At 34.0% G+C, this 14,918-nt stretch overlaps 1 long non-coding RNA gene across 8 annotated transcripts in view; it reads left to right on the top strand.

The window, feature by feature from the left end:
* Window positions 1-14,918, top strand: part of LOC131767981 (uncharacterized) — a 392,450-nt gene that overhangs the window by 41,077 nt on the left and 336,455 nt on the right. For 3 of the 8 annotated variants that reach the window (XR_010836072.1, XR_010836075.1, XR_010836077.1), the window contains exon 3: window positions 2,581-2,643. The exons of 1 other annotated variant lie outside the window; for it this stretch is intronic. This is a non-coding gene — a long non-coding RNA (uncharacterized lncRNA). Of the gene's footprint in view, window positions 1-2,580; window positions 2,644-6,600; window positions 6,723-14,918 lie in introns of those variants that run through there. 4 more of the 8 variants (XR_010836074.1, XR_010836073.1, XR_010836078.1 and 1 more) reach the window with 2 other exon arrangements.

Below are 14,918 nucleotides of genomic sequence, written 5' to 3'. Positions count from 1 at the left end.
AGTATAAGAATTAGATCAGGATTAGTTGGAGTAATGATTAAAACATTCAAGTTTATAAGTCCTAGTAGTTGCTAGGTATCTCCTGTACTAATTATCTACTTAATTAAAAAAAAATAATAGTAATGCTGGTTAATGTTTTTGTTTTTAGGTTCAATATAATTTTCTTTAATTTTTTTCTTTTTTAAAACAAATTCTAAATTTTAAAACAGATTAAGTCACTACAAAGTTCCCATATATCCTCTAAATATTTTCCCTATTGTTAACATTTTATATTTGTATGTTTGTATGGGATATTTCTTGCAATTTTGAATCGATATTGATACGTTATTTTAACTGTAGTCTATAATTTATTCTAATTTCCTTAGTTTTCACCTAATGTCCTTTTCTTCTTTGAGGATCCCTTCCAGGATATCACATTATATTTAGTCCTCATGTGTCCTTAGGCTCCTCTTGGCTGTGATAGTTTATCAAACTTTCCCTGTTTTTGGTGACTTTTGACAGTTTTGAAAAGTACTGGTCAAGTATTTTGTAAAATGCTCCTCAATTGGGAGTTACCTGATGTTTTCTCTCTATGATTAGACTGGGGTTGTAGGTTTTTGGGAAGAAAACTAAAAAGGTAAAGTGCCATTTTCATCGTATCATGTCAAGGATACGTACTATCAACATGACTTATTACTGTCCATATTTACCTTGGTCAGTTGGCTGAGTTAGTGTGCCAGGTTTCTGTTCTATAAAGTTGCTCTTTCTCCCCCTTTTCTATACTGTACTTTTTGGAAGGAAGTCACTATGAACAGCTCCCATCCAGCATGTGGGAATTTATGCTTCACCTCCTTGAGGGCAGAGTATTGACACTAATTATTTGGAATTTTCCTGTGTGGGAGATTTGTCTATTCTCCCTTATTTATTGATTGATATTTATTTATTTATTTCAATTATTTATCTATATCAGTATGGACTCATAGATTTATTTTTTATTTCGGATTATAAGCCAATGCCACTTATTTCGTTGATAAAATTTTCCAACCTGACAATTGGGGACTTTTTCAGTTGTCTGTTATGTCCCTTTGCATACTCCATTATTTATTAAAAAGCATTTTTTTATTTTCTGGCACTACAAGATGCTCTTGGATCATCTATATATTTTTTGTCTCAGTCCTAGAATCAGCCTTTCTCCAAGAAGCCCTGATTTTTAAAAATTGGAATATGGTATTAGAAAACAAGATCTGGATGATAGGTGTGCTTATTGCTGCTGGGGTGTCATTATTTCTAGGCCCTCTGTACTGACAGAGCAAGGGGTTATATGTGTATATACTAACCCATGTATATACATATTTCTATAATTATTTCTATATGTAATCATCTGTATCTATACCAAGCTAAGCATGAGTTCATACTGATATCTCCAATGCTAATCTATTACCACATGGCTCATTCTGGCCTCCTCCTCTTTCTTGTCTGTAATCTCCCACAACTACAGTGAGAAACCTGGCTCCCAACATCCAGCATCTAATTACTTAATTGTTCAATTCCAGTATATATGTATAGAAGTATCAAAATTACTGATATCCTCATGAGAATCCACTTTACCAACACACAGTGCTTATGTAACAGTTTATTTTGCCTAGAGTCTTTTAGACTGCATTCATTTCCAGAGTTACTTAGGTCATCTTTTCCCCCCAGCCCCTGCAGTGAGTTTGCTTCATACATTTGTAATAGTTATGTTTATTTCAGACATTCATGATATAATTAGTTTTATCACATTCTGCCTTCCATCCAGGAATACCCTGACCTCCAAATAGATTTTTTTAAAATTTGCATACAGTAAGGTTCACTCTTTACGTTATAAAGTTCTATACATTTTGACAAATGTGTGGTATCATATATCTGCCATTATAGTATCATACAGATAGTTATACCATCTTAAAAAGGTGCTTAATGTGTTCAAACCTCACCTAACGCCCTCCCTGCCTCAAACCCCTGGAAACCATTAATCTTTTTACCATTGCTATTGTTTTGACTTTTCCAGAATGTCATATAATTGGTGTTTTCTTTCTTTGTAAGCATAATTATTAGCTTACATTTATTAAGTATTCACCAGGTGGTTGTCCCTGTGTTATGTGCTCTTCAGGTACCATCTTTTTTTGGTTCTCAGACCATATGATGGTGGTACAATTTTCATCCTTAATTACTGCTGTGGAAGCACAGGATGGCTAAATACTACTCCTAAAGTTGTATACAGCTAATAAGAGATCTTGTCAATTTGACAAGAGCTATTTGGCTCTGAATCATGTACCCAACCAATATGTTATGCTGCTAAATTCATACTCAGAACTGAGAAAATAAGAAACAGGATGCCTACTTCAAAATGCTCGTTCATTTTGACAGTTCTGTGCACAAAACTTTGGGGCTTCTTTAAAACTTCAAACATGCATTACTTTAATAGAAAAGCATGTTTATACTAAAAGTAAAGAAGGACAGTAGAAGAAAGGGAGGAAGAAAGGAAGGAAATCATATCAAGTCCAGGAACAGGATCAGTGACTCTGTTAGATTCTACTAAAAGCCATATGTTTCCCCCTGAAGGTGCATGGGAGTGACCATTCTGCTGGCTCAGAGCATCCCTCAAGTTCCACCCATCTGGAAAAAGTAAGTTCAGAGGGACACATTTACTTATGCCTTTTTCCCTAAAGGGGACTGCGGTGTTCGACAGGAACATAGCAAATGTTTAATGTTTTAGCTCTGTATGTTCTTTGGTAATGTGGCTATTAATATAGATTCCTAACTATGATTCATGTCATGATTTTGTCTGCTTCCAAAACCTCAATAAGAATCTTCCACCATGCTTCCCATCAGACCCCTTAAAGTTAGACATTAGATGAATTATTAATTGCTGTTAAGATAAAACACTTTTTTTGATATTTGAGAATGTTTTAATGTGAATTTAACTATGTACTGATGGGTAAACAATCCATTCTGAGTATTTAGATGTGTCTTAGAAGCCTAGAATAAAAAAATTTTAATGATCATTTAGGAATCAGATGTCTGTTTTCTGGAAGAAAGGAAAGCATTCTCTCCAGAAAAAATATTAACCTTCTTGTAGCAAATGGTGGCAATGTGTTAGGTTGTACACATTTATTTGCAGATTTTCCCTGTGAGGCTATAAAAACACAGGTGAAATTTCGATCTAGCTATTTTTATCGTGAACTGGCTCTATCAATATGGTACCCAATGAAAGAAAGTGTTGGGAATTGCCTTATTCATTAGCAAGAAGCTTAGATTTATTCTAAGATTTCTTGAAGATACTTATTATTTTCCTAGGGCTGTAACAAAGTACCACAAACTGGGTGGCTTAGCTTAAACAAGAGGAATTTATTTTCTCACAGTTCTGGAGGGTAAACATTTATGATCAAGGGGTCAGTAGGGTTGGTTCCTTCTGAGGGCTGTCAAGTAGACTATGTTTCAGGCTTCTCTCCTAGGTTTTGGTGACTTGTGACAATTTTTGACATCCCTTGCCTTGTAGATGTATTACCTTAATCTCTGCCTTTATCTTCACATAGCATTCTTCCTTCATATAGTCTTCCCTCTGCAAATGTCTCTCTGTCCAAATTTCCTCTTGGTAAAAGGACAACAGTTATATTGAATTAGGGCCCATCCTAGTGACCTTGTTTTAACTTGATTACCTCTGTAAAGACCCTACTTCCAAAAAAGGTTACATTCTGAGGTACTGGAGGTAAATATAGGTGATATTGAAGATCTAAATGAAGGTCATTCTATTAGTTCATCAGACTGCCTGTATGGTCAAAATGCAAACTACATGAAGTTGATTTAGAACATTTAGTGCCATTCCAGGCACATATTAATAGCCAGGGGTTAGAAGATGAAAAAGACATAATATGTAACCATATGGTTCTTTGTGGGAAAGACACCCATTAAAATACTTTGTACTATATGGTAAATCATAAGAAAAAGTTCTGGCCAGAAGGAGAGAGGGGTGAGGTGATATTTTCAAGATTAAGTAAGTTATCTAGTTAAATGAGGAATGGTGGTCAAGGTAGAGGACGTATTATCACGAAAGGCACAGAGGTGAGAAATGTAAGGTATGTCCATGGAAATGCCACAGTTCACTATTATTACTAAGATGTAAAATAAGAAGTGGATAATAATAGATTCAAAAATGCTGATTAATGGTTGCATTTGGAAGAAAAGAGGGATACAGCATTTTATTACACTTGCTGGATTTTATACTTTATTTAGGATTTTTGTATTTATGTTCATGGGAGATATTTTTCTTTATTTTTCTTTTCTCATACTGTTCTTGTTTAGCTTTTTGTTTTAATCAAATTATACTAGACTCATAATTTATTTGGATAGTTCCTGCTTTTAAAAATTATTTAGAAGAGTTTGTAATACTGGAATTATCCATTCTTAAATTTTGGTAGAATTACCTGTGACACCATCCATGCTTTTGGTCTGGGAAGTTTGTATATTTCTAATTCAATTTCTTTGGTGTGTCTAGGCCTATTTAAGTTTCTGTTTCTTCTTGATCAATTTTGTTTGTTCCTTTTATCTATGCTTTCAAATGTATTAACATAAAGTTCACTGCATCTTACCTCCTTTTTAATCTCTGTTGTATTTCTAATTGTGTTCCCTTTGTCATTTCAAAAGGTGTTTACTTTTGCCTTGCCTCTGTTTTCTTGATCAACCTTGCCAGAGGTTTGTTAATTTTATTTGTCTTTTCAAAGAAGAAAGTTGGCTATGTTGATGTTCCCATCATATGTTGCATTACATTTCCTTAGGTTTTCCTTTTCTTTTTATTATTTTCTTCCTTCTGCTTCTTTGTGTTTCTTCTGTTCTCTTTGTATCATTCAGGGTTGAATTGCTTAGATTGTTTATTTACAGCCTTTCTTATTTTATACTGTCTGGACACAGTTCCAGTTTTACATTTATTATGTTGTTATTTGATCAATGACTCCCATTTTAGACTATATGCTTCCTTACTTTGGAGACCATTTCAGTTTTTTATTGTAGATTCATATCTAACATTTTGCACAGTGCCTGACTCATAATAGTGGCTCATTGAAAATGTGCTGAATGGGTGAATGTTTAGTATGATTTGTAAACTGCTCCACTCTATACACATTATTAATATATTTATCTGAGCTGAAGATAGTCCAGTAGCTTGGAGTGTATGAGAATATCGATGCAACTGTCTAAGAAAAGTTATAGACCAATATTTTTGAGACATATTTTCATTTATAACCTAAGGGAATAAAAATATCTTCATACAAACACTTTCTGAACTGCTGAGTGTTACAAAAACAGGAAAGTCAGTCATCAAAAGTGTTTATGAAGTCAACCTGAAGACTATCATTGCCTTTATGCTTCAGTGAAGTGTATGTGAAGGAATTCTTTATCAATAGGATTATGATGCAATTTTAAATTTTAACACAGTAACAAGAAATTTTCCTTAATTTCTGTCAAAAGATAAATATTTGGGGTCAGATCTAAGTTCAAATGCCAGCTGTGTTCCCTAGCTACCTCTGCGACTTCAGGCAAGTGACTTTACCCCTCTGAGCTTCAGTTCTCCAATGCAGACAATGGGGATAAAAGTACTTCCCTCTCTCACTGTATTGTTGTGAGGATTAAATGAGATGATGGATGTAAAGTGCTTACCATAGTGTCTGGCACATGGCAGGTACTCAGTAAATATTCTATTACATGTGTGACATGTATGTCTTACGCTTCTTATACCTAATGCCCGACACATTGTAACCCTAGTGCCTAGCCTGAGCATGGTTGCAGAATTGAACTAACACCCTCATGTTGATGATGGTAGATAATTAAAAAAAAAAAAAAAAAAAAGCTGTGGAAGGAAGGAATTCAGGCTTTGTAATTGTCAGCCACAAGGTTCAAATTCAGGTTAAAAGAATGTAATGGATAAAGAATATTTCCAAATGTCTCCTACACAGAGAGATGGACTTAACCATTAAAACTGAGGCATTAGCAAAAATATTCAGGGAAATAGGATGAACATGTGCAATAAAAAGGTGATCTTTTCTATTGTTCGGGTAAAAATAGGCACACTCATTGGGAAAACTTGTCATCTAAAATTGCTTTCATACAAACAGCTCTGTGGGACCTTTTTATAATGCCTGTAATGACAAAACTGGATTGGAATCATGCTATTATGAATGTATTCATAACAGATAATGTGTAACATTACTTGACTTCTGGAATGACACAAAGTGGGGAATAATTAGCTATATTACAGTGTGCCTCTCTTCTGCTTGGATCATGTGGATCTGTTATATCAGAAGGTCAGTGGCAATGCTACTTCTATTGAAGAATTTTCATTTCTTTAAAAAAAATAGAAAATGACTTTCAATAACGACATAAAACATAAATATAAAAATCTGCATTTACTATAGCTAGTATAAGACATTTTTTGCACCAATTACTGTTGTAATTTAGGCTGAATAATGCCAGCTATTTTGCTACTCTGCTGAAGTCCTCTTTTTTGAGCCTACAATGAACCTGTAATACTTATGGAAAGAGTTACCATAGCAACCTATATTGATGTCACCAGCTCAGGCTTCTGACTTCATTGCATAATGCAGTAGCAACTGGATTTGCAGCAGAAACACCCTGCTAAAGAACAAGTATCTTGGTTCACAGCAAAGAGGACAAAGGAAAACAGCAAGTTCTAGGGGGTTGCATGCTGGATTGTGAGTTAGAATGTCTGAGTTCTTATTTTAATCCTGCTTCTCACTTGTTGCCTTGTTTTGAATAATTGTGTTTACATGTGTGCACTGAGGTTTGAAGCAAGAAATCTCCCAACTATGGGGTAGGCATAGAAGAGAAAACTCATTATTTAATGTTTTAGCATTTGGTAGACAGCTTAATAAAGCTAAAGCACCCTATAAATAACTGGGAAAGAAAGAAATTATTAATGCCTTGTAGTAGATAAACTACCTAGCTCATAAAGATAGAGAAGACACTTTGAAATAAAAAAAGCATGTGGCTAGGGTTTTTTCATTTTATTTTTTGAAATAGTAATGGGTAAAGGTCAAGATTGATGTCCTAATCTTAATTTTAGTAAGAATGTAAAGAACTCTTACATAAATATGTCAATATTATATAGCTTTATCTATTTAAAGATGTTTTTATATGTTCAGAGTAAGAGTAATCTGTATCTATTTGTGAGTATGATCCTTCTTATGGTTATACTATATACATTAAATCATAAATGTTTCTTAATTTTACCATTGCAAATATTTATCCTCATTAGAAAACAACTGAATATGGAAAATGGCTTTGCTAATTTAAAATGAAATTTCAAAAATCCTGGTGGTATCTTTTTTAGAATGGCCTAATCTTTCCATTGCAGCCTATAACCTGTTAATTATGTCAGTTGGTCTAGCTTATTTTCTTTTTGTACACTAAATTTTAGAATTGAGATATAAATATTTTGAAATTTAAAAAGGCATTTAAACTAATAAACGTCCTCACCAGAAACTAAGGTGGAAACATGATAGAGCTTTTTATTTCCTCTAAGGTAACAAGCTAGAACATTTTGATAGAACTATGGCCCTTCCACCCACTCCATCCATAAGGTTCAAAATCATTCCAAAATATCAGCAGAAATTTAACATGCTACAAAACGTCATTAACTAAATTCCATGATAAAAACCAACAGAAAGACACAAATAAATTGTTAAGTCTTACAAAACTTTTAACTTACTGCTGAAAATGTAGAGCAAAGTAGAAATTGTGGCCATGTTTTCGATAAGCACTTAAATGCAATTGAGCTCCACATCATATTTGTAGCATGAGCCATTTGTAGGACTCTCAAAGTCTTGAAAAATCTTTATAAACCAGAATTTAGGATACAGTGTTTGTATAGAATATATAAGGATAAAAACTAATTCTTTCATTGTAGGCTATGTCTATCAAACTAGCTAATGTGATATTTCTTTTATTCTGGGAAATAACCTTTTTGTGTGTTTGTGTGAACTTAATTCAACAGATGTTTATTGACTTTATTGACACAAAAAGATCTTGAATAGACATAGTGAAATTTTGTAAAAAAAAAAGCAGGTTAGTCTCCAAATTATTTTCCCCAGTTTAAGCAAAGAGAACAAGTAGTATTGGTTACCTTCTGAACTCTACTTTGTTCCTTGCCCTGAATTCACTATTTCTTAAGTACAGCCCCTATAAATAGGAGAGACTAAACATATGAAAAATCACAATGTCAAAGAATTATAACTATAGAAGGAGCTTTAGTTAGTTCATTTTTATCAAACTGAGGTCTGATAGATTTAAGTAACTTTCCCAAAGTTAATTAGTGGAAGAATCCAAACCTCAAACAACTGCTTGTTGTACCCCATCAGATTGTCCCATCCTGCCTGATGGCTTTAATCCAGAGTTACCTCTTTGATATATAGTCTGACACATAGTCCTTTTTTTTTTTCAGTTAAGGTATAATTGACATATAACATTATACTAGTTTCTTGTGTACAACATAATGATTCAGTATTTGTATATATTGCGAAATGATCACCACAATAAGTCTAGTTACCATCCAAGCCCTTTTTTTCCTTAATTAAAAAAAAATGTTTTATGTCTTTTTTCCCTTGGCAAATATCACTAGAGATCAGAGACAAATTTTATTAGTCTTTTCAAAGAACCAACTTTTGGCATTATTACTCTTATTATCTTTTGCTGTGTAACAACCTTGAAAATTTATTGGCTTATAACAACCACCATTTTATTATCTCATGATTTTGTGGGTCAGGAATTCAGGGATAGTTTTCCTGGCTCATTCTCTTGCATCATGTGGTATTGACTGGGTTTACCTGGTGGTATTACTGCTTCTTGGTCTGGTCTGGATAGTCCAGGATAGCTTCACTCACATGCCTGGTGCCTTGGCAAGGAGAACTAGAGGGCTGAGCTCAGCCAGGTTTCTCCCTCTATCCATGTATCACAGGGCTGCTCCACACGGCCTCTCCAATGGAGTATTTATACTTCTTACATTGCAGCTTGGAATGCTAAGAATGTTCTATGGGAAGTGGAAATTGCATGTCCTCTTAAAGGCTAGACCTAGAGCTGGGAAAGCATCCCTTCTGCCATAGTCTTGGTCAGAGTCGTTGCACAACAAAGATTTAAGGGGAGGGGAAATAGACCCCTCCTATCAATGGAATGAGTGTCAAAGAATTGGGGCTACGTATTCCATCACATTGATCCCGTGTTATATTTTAGTTTCCTATTTCAATAGTCCATTCTTTCTTTAAATTTCTTCCTTCTGTTTTCTGTTTATAGTCTACCATTCTACCCCCTACCTGACTTCTTAAGTTGGATGTTTAAATCATTAATTTCCACAATTTGTTCTAATATAAGCACTAAAATATAAAGTTTTCCTCAAATTACTGCTTTCATTGCATTTCAAAGTAACGCTGTGTTGGTATTTTGCTCTTTGTTCAGTTACAAGTGTTTTCAATGTTCCATTCTCATTTCTTCTGTGATCTATGAGTTATTTGGAACTGTGGTTTTAGAATTTCAATCATATGGGGTCTTAATACTATACCCACTTGAGACTTAACAGATTTATCTATCGAATGCAATGTATGATCCTTATTTGGATCCTGACTTGAACAAACTAAGAAAACATATAAGATAATCAAGGAAATATGAACACTGACTGGATATTTTAGGAATTTTATATATCTTAAAATATATATAGTGGTATTATCATTCTGTTAAAGAAAAAATCCTTCCTTTATAGAGTTACAAATATTTATGGATGAATTTGCTTCAGAAAAATTCAGATGGGAGTGGATGAATAGATGATAAAAGATTGACTATGAGTTGAATAATCATTGAATCTAGATGAAGGATACATGAGCATTCAACATATACTACTTCATTTACTCTTGCATGTGTTAGAAATTTTTCATGAGAAGATGTTAAAAATTCATCTCTTTAAATAATGATTTCTGATTTAACTGCTTTGTGGCTAGAGAATGCAATATATATACAAGTACACAAAAACACACACCACATAGACTATACTCTCTCTGTATAATGTAGAACATATATATATATATTCACACGCATATACATTGTATGTAAGATGAATCTTGCTTTATGGATTAATGTATTCAATTTTGATAAATGTATCATGTGCTTGAGAAGAAATCTATCTTCATTAAATCAAGTTTGGTAGTCCAAAATATTCATATTTTTATAGACTTTTTTCTGCTTGAACTATCAATAATTGAAAAAGGTGTATTTCATTCTTATATTATCATGATGATTATCAATTTTTCTCTGGAGTTCTTAAATGTTTTGCATTGTGTAATTTGAGATAGGGCCATATTACATACCTAGTTGTTAAATCTTACTGTAATTTGAAACTTTAGGTAGTATCACTTGTTCTTCCTAATAATGTTTTTTTATCTTAAAGACTCTTTTTATATTATTAATATAGCTCTCCCCAGCTTTTTTTGGGCTATTATTTATTGGACATATCTTTCAACAATTTTCTCTTTATATTTTAGGTGTGTTTAATGTAGAAATTTTTTTTTTTTAAAGAAGATGTTGGGGGTAGGAGTTTTTTTTAATTAATTAATTTTATTTTATTTTTGCTGTGTTGGGTCTTTGTTTCTGTGCGAGGGCTTTCTCTAGTTGTGGCAAGTGGGGGCCACTCTTCATCGTGGTGCACGGGCCTCTCATTATCGCGGCCTCTCTTGTTGTGTAGCACAGGCTCCAGATGTGCAGGCTCAGTAGTTATGGCTCAGTCATGGGCCTAGTTGCTCCGCGGCATGTGGGATCTTCTCAGACCAGGGCTCGAACCCGTGTCCCCTGCATTAGCAGGCAGATTTTCAACCACTGCACCACCAGGGAAACCCTAATGCAGAATTTTTAAGTTTAGCCTTAAAAATTTCTGTCTTTAACTGGCAAGTTTGGTCTATATATCAATACATAAATATTGTGATTAGTGATATATATTTACTTATTTCTATGATATTCATTTATACTTTCTGTTTGTTTTTTTCTATGCTTCTTCCTCCCTCCCTTTCCCTCTCTTTTTTTCTTTCTCTCTTTCTTTCAAATTTGCTTGTTTTATTATCCAATTATCTTACTTTACTGATTAGAAATGATATATTCTAACTTATTTTCTTTTATAATTTTGACATTTTAAGGGGGTGTCCACTAACTTAACAATGACTAAATTTAATCAACCATTTATACCCTCCCCTTTCTGAACAATACAAGGGTTCTGGAACAACTATTCCAATCATCTTTTCTGACTTCCATACTATTATTACTCTTTAAGTTCTATCATTTAACTTCCCAAATTAGACATTTTATATTATTTATTATTTTATAAGACACAGTTTATATAGATTTATCTATATGTTTACCAATTTATGCTCACCTTTCTTCTTAGATCTTCTTTCTGGGATTTTTTTTTTTTTTCAGAAATATATCTTTCAGAAATTTCTTGTGAAAGTGTACAGTTTTTCTCTCAGTTTTTGTTCATCTAAAAATGTTTGAAATGTATGTAATTCATTCTCAATCCTGAAGAAATTTTGATGGATACAAAATAGTAGGTTGAGTTATTTTCTTGAAATAATTTCTTGAAGACATAATTCTATGGCTACTGGCTTTCATTGTGGCTATTGAAAGCCTGCATAGTTATCATTTCTTTGCAGAAGAAATGACTATTTTTTAGATCTCTTAAGCTGTGGTGTTCTGAACTTTTACTACAATATGTGTAGGTATGGACATCTTTCATATATCTTTCAGAATCTTCCATCAGTTCTGAAAAATTCTCAAACATTATGTCTTTGAATATTTCCTCTCCTCCATTCTTTCTATTGCTACTTTATGAGACCTTCTCATTCAGTTCTTCAAGTCTATTTATCTTTTAATTTCATATATTGCATTTCCTTTTCTCTGTCTGCTTCATTCTGTGTACTTCCTTTAGGGTAATCTTTTAATTTCCTAATTCTGTCTTCAGCTTTATCTAAGTTGTTAGTTTACTTATAGAGAAATATGATAATTTCAATGATTATGTTTTCATTCTAAAAACTGTGTTTTTAACAGTAACTTGATCTTTTAAAAATAATTTCATCTTGGCTGTTTCCTTTTTTGAATTTATTATTTGTTTCTTTCAATATTTTATTTAGAATTATTTCATATTTTATTATTTTTTAATATCTTTATTGGAGTATAATTGCTTCACAATGTTGTGTTAGTTTCTGCTGTACAACAAAATGAGTCAGCTATATGTATACATATATCCCCATATCCCCTCCCTCTTGCGTCTCCCTCCCACCCTCCCTATCCCACCCCTCTAGGTGGTCACAAAGCACTGAGCTGATCTCCCCGTGCTATGCAGCAGCTTCCCATTAGCCATCCATTTTACATTTGGTAGGGTATATATGTCAATGCTACTGTCTCACTTTGTCCCATTTATAGATGGTAATTCTACAATTTGAAATTATGGGGGTGGTTTTAAATATGTTGTATATTTTTTCTGCTTATTCATTGCTGTGGTGAACACTCTCCTTGCGGGTCTACTCAGTTTTTATGATGACTTCATAATCTATGGAAATCCTTGGGGTTATAATCGAAATACTTTCCTCTAAGGACTATTGAGTTTGGTTTGCCTGGATTCCCTGGCTGCTACTGACCTAGGTCCATCCATTTTGTTCAGCATCAAGGGTCTCATTCTAATGTTGGACTTTTAGATTCTGTTCACCCAACCCTGAGTCAGGCTTAGTATCTCAGTACCAGCATCTCATAGTAACCCCAGATTTTATTTTTTCTTGCTCCTCTCCTCTCCAGCTTCAACTCATGGTGCTCTGTCTCTCTGGTAGTATATCCCTGAGGTTTTTCCTTCCTTTCTTCTGGATCCAGAAGAATATTTTCAAGATTGTGGGCTGTAGTCTATCCAATAACCAGATATATTTTAGCCTTTGTGTCTTATCCAAATTATCTGGAATACTACCTTTTCCAACCTTCTGTCGGTTGATTTGAATTGTGGTCATTGTTTCCCTTTATCTGGTCTGGCATGCACCATAGTTTATAAAAATTGTCAAATTTTCCAACTTTTAAGGGAAAACTCTATTTTCTAACACTGATACATATTTTACCCTTAACACTTTTTTCTTTGGTCATTTCTATAGTTTTAGGAGTATAGAGTTGTTGAACAGATAACACAAAGTAGTGTTCTTCGAATTGGAAGTCCATATATTGTGTTTTAAGGATAAGGCTTGAGGGTGAAATTCTAGTGAAAAACAGCATAAAAGATGAAACTGAGTTTAATGTTGATGGATTGATGGAGGAGGGGAGTCACTTAATGTTACATTTATCAATAAAAGAAAAGTTATTACCTTTTCTGGTAGAAGAGAAAATGATGTGGTGAAAACTGTTGGAGAAAGATAGCAACTATGAATAATATGAATTGAGTTAAGAAGATACCGAGATCAGAGAATACAGATTAGAAGCCCCCCTTTTTTTTCAATTAATCAAAGATAATGGCAAAGGGCTGAATTAAAATGTTGACTAGGAGCTGGAAAGGAAAGCTATTCTCTGAGAGAATTCATAAGTATTGGTAGCATCTAAGAAAGAGTTGAAGGAGAAAGAAGGAAGCAACATGCTAGTAACAATAATAATGATACTGTCAGTTATCCAAGGATATAATCCTAAAGGCTTAGTATTATTTTGATGTCATTGAGAATAAAAACAAGTTGCTAAGTATTTTTATAGTAGTCTTGAAAGAGCATCATTTGGGATAAGAAAGCTTGGGTTTCATACTAACTCTGCCACTTTTTAACTTTGTGACCTATGGAAATTTACTCAACCTTCTTTGGATCTTAGTTTCCTCATATGGAAACTGTGATAATGAGAGCCTTGTGGAGTTATTTTTAAGGTTAAACATGTATAAAAAGTTTGTAACACAGTGAGTGGGGAATGTCACTGAATTACTCAACCAGGAGTCTTGGCTGGGTCTTAGCTGAGGCTTGAATATACTACTGGATGGAGTTAGGTGGATGCCTAGCATCTAGCTACATCCTCTGATTTGCAGGGTGTCCCTGAGTCCATTGGGAAGAAACTTGAAACAACTCTCCATTTATGAACGTGTAGAGAATCATGAAAAAGACTTGAGGTCTTGCCACTTACCCAGGTATGGGCTACAGAAGGAGAAATTATTAAAGTGGTATGAACAAGATCATGGGATGCAAGAAAAAAGTTATAATTTCATTTGTGTGGAAGGTCCAGCTGAAGTTAGATGTGGTATTTTCTAGCTGTGCTTGTTAGATCAGGAACAGGAATGGGGAAAACAGACAGTGGTCTGTTAATGTTGGAACTGGCACATTTATGCCTTTATATGTACTATAAAAGGATTAGTTAAATGCAGGAGTAGAAGTATTTATTATAATAATTAATCACGGGCTGCTGACTGGGTAGAGAGGCATGAAATAAGGAAGGCCAGAAAAGGAATGAAGGACTGTGATAAAGGAGGAACAATGAGGGAAAAGAGCATGCCAGAAGTGAGGGGACTGGTGAGATGACAGAATAGAACCTGTGATGGTCAGGGAGAGGAATTTCAAGAGGCTTCTGAAGGGGAAGCAGTTAAGAGATATGGCAAGGTTTAAGGTGTGGTTTATTGTTCGCTACAGGGAGCGGAAGATACTAGTGTTGATGCGGTTGAGGAAATGCTAGATGATTCTTGTCTCTGACTGCAGGGAAGGATTGGGTGCAGAGGAGTTAAACTCAAGGAGAAAAGTGGGAGAAAAGTTGTATTTGTCATTTAGCAAAAAGTGTATTAAGCTCCTACTATGTGGTAGGCACTATACCAGGTACTGGGTTGCAATGACAAATAAATGAATACAGTTCCTCCTCCCTCCCCT

The sequence above is a fragment of the Kogia breviceps genome, chromosome 13 (assembly GCF_026419965.1).
Source record: "Kogia breviceps isolate mKogBre1 chromosome 13, mKogBre1 haplotype 1, whole genome shotgun sequence".
NCBI lineage: Eukaryota > Metazoa > Chordata > Mammalia > Artiodactyla > Physeteridae > Kogia > Kogia breviceps.
This window is presented reverse-complemented; position numbering and strand designations above follow the sequence as displayed.